General features: G+C 34.3%; 1 long non-coding RNA gene across 1 annotated transcript; it reads right to left on the reverse strand.

Moving 5' to 3' along the window:
- Window positions 1–5,361: 5,361 nt before the first annotated feature.
- LOC140744473 (uncharacterized) lies at window positions 5,362–7,131 on the reverse strand. Its single transcript, XR_012102549.1, has 2 exons — window positions 6,849–7,131; window positions 5,362–5,564 (listed from the first exon to the last, which is right to left on the reverse strand). It is a non-coding gene; the product is annotated as an uncharacterized LOC140744473 (long non-coding RNA).
- Window positions 7,132–8,139: the final 1,008 nt, after the last annotated feature.

The raw sequence follows: 8,139 nt of genomic DNA on the forward strand, positions 1-8,139 counted from the left end.
TCCAGATCTAGGAGAACATCCCGTCCAAAAATAATGATCTCGATTCTAGACGCAGCAGCTTCCGTGCGTTATTTATACGTTTAAAGTTTTGTATTGCGTAATTCGTTGCGGGTTTTTTAATTGTAAGAGTAGTGTTGACTATGTTTATTACTGACTAAGCACCAATGTATTTCTGAAACCAAGACTGACAGCCAAATGAAAGTAAACACGAAACTAAACAGTTAGTCGGATTCGGAAGTGACTTCCATTAAAAGATGTACTCTTATTCCGAAAATAGGTATATTCTCGATCGTCTATCCGAATAAATGAAATGGAATGAATTCATTTTGTGTAGCCCTTTGACTAATTTACTACCGAATTGAAACAGGACCTCAGTTGAGTAGATCAGACATGAAACTCGTCTTGTATTTTTCTTTATTTTCCCAAGAAATAAATTTCCTATTTCCAGATTCCCAGCTTGACAGCCCTGCGTTGCATACGTAGAGACCTACGTTATATGTTTACATTTTTCCGACGCGATCCAGAAGTGCGATGTAAGTTCGGGGGCTATTTAAAGCCGACCTAGGCAATGCGATGCGATCGATATAATTAGAGCGGACACACCTCCACACGTCTGGCTTTCGTCTGGCACCGACGTCACGCTATGCTATTCCCGGGTGCATCACTCCCTAACAAACATACAACGCTACAATTTATATGCTTAAAGGAAGAGCTCTGGTGTTGACGTTTGAGAGGTGTGGTCTGTGATGTTACTTGTATTAATATGTCCTTTTAGTATAAATACATGTATTTAATTTGAAGCGACTGTTTCAGCCGCAAGATAGCCTAAACGAGTACACGAGGCGGTCAGATGTGTTCCTAAATATTATAATTTATCTCGACCCTCGGATTTCCTATAATTATTCCTCGTATTAAATGATACATCCAATTTTCCTTCCTCATCATTACATTAAAGTAGGTACCTAATAATCTTAATTATAATTATTATATAGACTCTAGCAACGGAATCAATAGGTATACTAATTAAATCTACATAATTATGGTAATATGTATATACTTAATAGGTGTAGAACCTACAACAAATATAAATAAAGAAACAAACATTATTATACTTATCAAGAAATAAAACAAATTAACCATCCTTAATTTCAAAATTTACGGAGAAGTGATAGCCTAGTACTTTACTAGATGATTTTATCTACAACGAAGTTAAAGGGAGTTCAAAATGGCCTGAATTACTTCGAGAAAAGAATGGTAAGGCCGTGCTGTCTATTTTTGCTTAACTTGGCGGGGAATTGCCGTGCCCCCAGATAGTGGTTGAAACCCGGCCTTTCCGAGGTTAAAATCCCAGGCACGACTAAATTTTTCTGTCATGTACCAATTAGAACTTAATTATCACTTCCTATAACCGTTAAGGAGCGTGAAGAAATCTGCGTGCTTAACAGATATTTATAAAGAGTTCTTAAAGGAGTGGTAAATTTAATTAATTAAAATTTAAATTTAATTAGTAAATTCGCACCTGGCCATCGTGATGGACTATGGCCTTTTTTTTTTGTTGACGAGGGGGAAACCTTCAAAAGGTACCCGACGCCGTGGGAGCAACGACGGGTTATGTGGGACTTTTACCGCACTAAAACCCCCCCGGTGACCGTCCTCAGCGCTGCGTAGAGGACTCCGGGATCTCCAAAGGAACGCAACCGGAGTCCTCTTGGCGCGTGGCCCCGTCTGGCTCCGTCCAGATCCTTATGAAGCTCGCCACTCCGTGTGGAGTGTACGACGGTATGAGGTCACACATACCATCGTTCTTCCCGGGGTCGCTAGCCAGGCGGTTAGAGCTCCCACTCTTGCCGTCCGCAACCCCGAAAGCGCCCTTTTAGTCGCCTCTTACGTCAGGCAGAGGATACCGTAGCCCTATTCTGATCCCGGAACTACAGGGACAGATGGACTATGGCCTAAACAATAGGTTGAAAAAATTGCAATTTAGTGAATTCATACTATTTATATTTATTTTCACTATATGTCTCAAACTATTAAAAAAAGCTGTCGGTCTGTAACAGAATCGTCTAAGTTAGTGTCGTTTATAATATCCAAAATCGCTTAACCGTTTCCATTAGAATTTTGTGTCTAATGTCTACGTTTTGTTTCAACGAAGAAAGGATACTCGATAGGACCCGATAGGTGGCGCTGCTGTCGGAATCTGTGCACAACGTGGCCGGGACCACCAATACGATATTGGTACAACTAGTTACTGACGCAACTACATTGCCGCGTCTGACTTTCGTCTGCCGATTATGCGTCATTTGACTGGAACTCCTTAACTACTGCACAGTGACTCAAAGATTAGTTAACATTAAAGAGTCATTCGAACATAATGACCATACGTGGCGTAGTATTCACCAAGCGGTTAAGTTATGAATTTTATTGTGTTTTGTTTCCGAATAAATGTTAAAAGCACTAATAAATAGATAATAGAGGTACTGTAAAAACGTAATTACGATACATAACAATTTAATTTAGACAAATAAATAAAAAAATAGTTAACTTTAATAATGTGCAGAATTTTATATGACCCAAATGAACATATTATCTCCGTCTTGGCGTTGAACACTCATATCTTCAAAGGCATGGTGTTGAGTATACCCAAGAACCCTCCGTAAGTACCCTTGCGGAGTTGCGGAGCACCCCGCGAGGGTCAAGGGCGGCGGGGCGATCGATCGAGCCCCGCGCCCCGCGGCCCCGTCTGGGCCTGGGGTCTGCCCGGTACGCGTGCGATGCGCGTTTTAGAATGATAATTTTATGGTATCTATTTTATATCACTACAGTAAAATAATCAGTTCATTAATTCATATTGGGAGCACCGTTACTGTTTCCGAATATTTATTTGCTGTACCTAAGCTCGAATCATTTAATTAATATCAAAATGGTTAAAAAATTATTGGAGTTAGCTAACTACACAGATAAAACTAACTCTACAGAACTAGTTGTAAGAAATATTATAATAATGAAACGTTTTAAATGTATACACATAGATTAGTAAAGATTACTCACTCCTAACAAGAAAATGTACCCAGTTTTGAGAATTGAAATAGTTGCGTTAAAAAGTTTTGCCACGTCTCCGTGCTAAAATGTCCCTAAAATATTTGAAGTAATTATTTATTTATTACGTAAATTACGTAATTATTACGTAAATTAGTTATTTATTCGTAAATTTTGTCTAAAAATGTTTTTATTTGTCAAGGATTCAAAAAAAGAACTTACTAAAATAAGCCGTTTGTGGCTTCATTCAATTTCAAGGCGGCGAAGTATCTTTACTAATCTATGTGTATACACCATAAGTAAGTAACGTATTAAAAATATTATCGTCATTAAACATTCAGGTAAAAAATATACACGCGTATAGAAAACTTCTTTATTTAAGAAGTCGATCCAAACATTAAAAATACCATAACATATAAGTGGATGAATTTTCTTTATGTTGGGTCCTTGTTTCTTTTCATTTGAATCACCTAGGTCCTATAGTTTGCATTCTATTTTATTCTTGTTTGCTTCTTCTATTGTATGTTCTGCTCTCGTCTGGTTCGTGTAGTCTAGACATTTAATAGTGTTGTACCCGCTAAAGCGTAGGCAAGCAAATAATGTAATTTCCATAGACAACACATAACACTTAATTCTTTTATTTATTTATTTTTTATTTGTAATTCTGTGGTTGGTTTCATGCAACAATGCAACATGCAATATGTTTATTAAAAAATGTGTTTTGATTATCACATGCCTAGCCTATTTCAGTAAAAAATATTCAACAACAGTTAAAAATATAAATTGGGTACCTCTTACATACTAGAATTCACTCCTCGATCAATCATTCTCTATCAAACTGAAAACGCATTTTGGAGTACACTCTGGCCTGGGGCGAGCCTCCCCAGTTGTAGGGACTACTCGTGCCATGAAAAAAATTCGTCAAGTGCGAGTCGATCTCGCATACAGAGAGCCCTAACACTATATTTTCATTTTTTTTAAGATTTGCTATGATAGCAGCAGAAGTAGATGCAATATGAAAATGTGAAGTGAAGTATGTACCTATTACAATTTAATAGGGAAACAAAAAATACTTACGCGTATGGTAAGTTCCCTTAATTTACATGTTTTTTTTACCATTATACTACGTAAAATGCAGGTAGATTACAGTTAATAAGAAAGAGTGTGACTGACGGAAGACTAAACAAAAAGCGGAGGCATAGTGGGTCTCGTTTTTAACTTTTGGGCACGGAACCCAAAAAAGAGTTCATTCAGCCATTGGTTGAATTGTATATATGTACGAGTTATCTGTGCGTTTTGGTACAATGGTTAGTGATTTTAATATTTTCTAGGAACCAGTCACTAATTGTTATGAATACCGTTTCTACGAATCCAGTTTGGTTTATTTTTATAAATGTTACTGTCAAGTTGACAAAAAAGGGTCAACCCGACCCGACGAAGCCGATGTGTCCTTTGTCAAAGAATCCTGTTTTTTTATTCATTTCGCGACATGTGTACACGTGCAAACATTAAGTTGTAGATCCTTCCAGAAAAATAGATCTTATTGTTTAGTATTAAGGGATTCTGTAATAGCAAAGACACTTTGTAGATGCGTAGGCATTGTATATTTTTAGTAAGTAGGCCAGCCTGTAGAATGTAGTCAATTGAAGCATTCATTTGTGAATTGCGAGGCTAATTAACTTCTATACCAATTGCAGTGTTAACAATATAATATTATTAATATTTTTAAAATAAAGAATTTCTAATATTTTTAAAATAAGAAAATAGGTAGATGGTGATGTATACATTAAATATTTACATTTAAAAAACTTCGTCTGGTAATCCTAGGTATACTTACCTATTTTACACCTTATATTTATCTGAATAAATCCAATGACTTTTTATACTTATAGATCAATGAATAAATCTGTAGCCCATTGGAGCATATACCATAGATATATTATCCTACTGACGTAGGGTAGATTGGCAATATGAAACGTCAAGCGAGACTAAAAACTGATTATTTATGTGTGTGTGAAATGCCAAAGTGTGCATCGCTAGTGTTACTGCTAATAATGTATCGATATCGATTAAATAAAGATATCAATAACAAATTTATTTATCAGTTTGTTCAGTCAGTGACTTAAAGAGGATACAATCGCTAAAGATTAATTATGCTGGTGAAGACCGCCAATAAATAAAAAAAAGAAAAACATCAATGCGCGCAGTTATGTAGCTATGAAACAAATTGTAGTAGTTACTTGCTACCTGTATTATAAATTGATGCAGTTTATGGAGTTTTCATATCTTTTGGCAGGTGTAAGGGAGTTAAAAAAACTATGAACGTTACTCATAAGATTTTTTTATTTTTTATTTTTTATTTATTGTTTACTATTTAAGCGTCTTCTAAACGCTTCAATACTTTTCTTCAATTTCTTCTTCCTCGGAGAATTGTCCAAATCAGTAACATTACCTGCAGAAGTACAGGGCACTGGAGATATATTTCTATAAACATATGACGATACTTTACGTATTGGTTTTAATACAACCTGCAAGAAATATTTTATTATAAATATTTATTATAAAATAAATAAACAATTAATAAAAAGGTTTTATTATTAACATTCACAAAAACAATTAGGGTAAATTTGTCAAATGGGCCTTCATGATCAAATTCGAAGCTATAAAAATAGCGATTCACCGGGTATACATTTAAAACGAATTTAAAGTCTACATTCGCGTAAGTAGCCAATAACTATACATGTTATCCTATGTATTTCAAAAATACATACGGGCATAAATAATGTAGGTACTGATCCAGAGCATAGCTTTACTATTTGTGAACCTCGATTAGAAAAACATTTTGGTTCAAAATGTTTACTACATATAGTAGAATTTTTACTAGGAACCCATTCCTTTCTATCTACCATTTTCAACAATTTTTGTTGAACATCTATATTCTTAGGAAATCTGAAATGAAGAATAAAATCCAAATTTTATAAAAATATTACATGATATATAGTGTAGTTTGAATATGGTAACCCTACATGAATAAAGATCCTAACAGCACCCGCGGCTTTGCCCGCGTTTAAAAAAAATAACCTACCATACTTCTGAAAATGTATACCCTAAAGAATTTTAACGATGCAATAGGATTAATATTTAATGAACATCATGTTCGTCTATACCGAACAGTTTAGTCAGCGCACGCCGGTAAAGTATCATATCTTTTCCAATTTCCGCTGACTTGATGTATATATTTATTTTCCTGTGACTTTTTGTTCAATCGTAATAAAATATAGCCTATAGCACTCCTGAATAGTGTTATTTTCTGATTGTGAAAGAAAATTCATGATCGGTTCAGTATTTCCGAAAATTAGCCCTTACAAACAAACAAACAAAATTACAAACTTTACCTCTTTATAATGTCAGTATAGATTGGCCTATGAAAAAAAAATAAAAATAAGTTTAACAAGACTTTATCAAAATTTACATAGATAAAATCGCCCAAAAAATATTAATCCAACAATAAAAAAAAGGTGAGGCCGGATAAGATTTTATATAAGTTGCACGCAACCTATTTAAACTATATACTTTAGAATTAGAAATATCGATAATTTTTTTTATCGATATTGTCAATACGCAACACCAAAAATTTGATAAGAAATAGCAACTATTCACGTATTTATTAATTTTTTTATTTGCATTTCTGTGCATTTCTAGTGTTTATGTGATAAATTTCGAAGATTTTTCCTATCTTTTGGTATATAACACTTTCGTAATAAGTGTAAAATATTGCCTTTAAACAGCTAAACAATTAATGTAGTACTTACATGTGAAATGAGTATTTTTGTGGGTTTTCTTTCTTGGATGAGTTACATCCAGGTACAGCACACGTAACCATGGCCAAACACTTTTAGTAAGCACTGTTTTAACTGTTTTTGATTAATAATATTGAAAAATAAGCGCGATTTAGTTTTACAATAATAAACGTTAGGCTGACTTGGGCCGACAGCCTATACGTGAATGGTCTCGCCTGTCTATCTCGCTCTAACACACACGTATACTATGCTCTGACTCTTTCGGATTGCCAATCTATTAGTATAATATATCTATGGCATATACTTAATATTAATTAAACTCATGTTACTTAGACAAGCCCTTAAAATGTTTTTTATTATTTCTATAGTCTACGATCGTTTTTATTTGTCCAGTTTGTGTAAAAATCCCTGTGTGACAAAGACCGGATGTACGTTAGGCATGTGCATACTGAATGGATAATCTTGGATTCTGTTCACTCTTGAAACATAGACAATACAAAGTGAATACTTTTTATTATTTTGATATAATACAACGGGAAACAGTAAATTGAGGCACTTTGTATGCAAATACTACTTACTCATTACATATTTATATATTCGCAGTAATTATATTCACACTCCCATCTTGTCGTTGCCATATTCAGCTGTGAATGCTAAACAAGAAAGCCAAAAGAAATAATTATTTTGTTAAGTACATACTTTGATCTTTAAATTATACTTGCATTGCTTAAAATATAATAAAGCGAATGTTTATACATTCAGTTCTATTATAACGCCTTTACTTTGTACAAAATTTTCCTCTTACAAGTTTGCAAAAGAAATATATCAAAAACCTCATAGTCTGCCTTACGTCCTTTTTTTCTATTCGTCGACAACCCATTCTGGGCCTTCCCATTGCTGGGCGCGGATCGCCATTCCAGTTAAGAGAGGTTTAGTCCATAGCTCACCATGCTGCCCAAGTATGAATTGACTTTTTTGACGACGAATTGACTTTTTTCTAATTATTGTATTAATATAAATATTTACAGAGGGTTAATTTCGCATGTAACGTAGGTCGAACGTACGTGACAAACATAAGGTTATATGATCGATTACCTTATATTAATTTAGTAAATAAAATATTAATCATTCATTGCTTAAAATTACATAAGCGAAATATTACATCGAATTCTGATTGTGTCATTCTTATTACAGACTGGGCATGCATATTCAAATTTCACTTCGGTAGGTAAGTAACTGAATCTCAAAGTTCAGCATACTCATATTTCAAATACGCAGAAAATGCTTGCTCGAATGTTATACC

This window comes from Epargyreus clarus, unplaced genomic scaffold (genome assembly GCF_041222505.1).
Source record: "Epargyreus clarus isolate Ecla_fem2 unplaced genomic scaffold, WU_Ecla_fem_2.2 ptg000008l, whole genome shotgun sequence".
In the NCBI taxonomy this organism is placed as follows: Eukaryota; Metazoa; Arthropoda; class Insecta; order Lepidoptera; family Hesperiidae; genus Epargyreus; species Epargyreus clarus.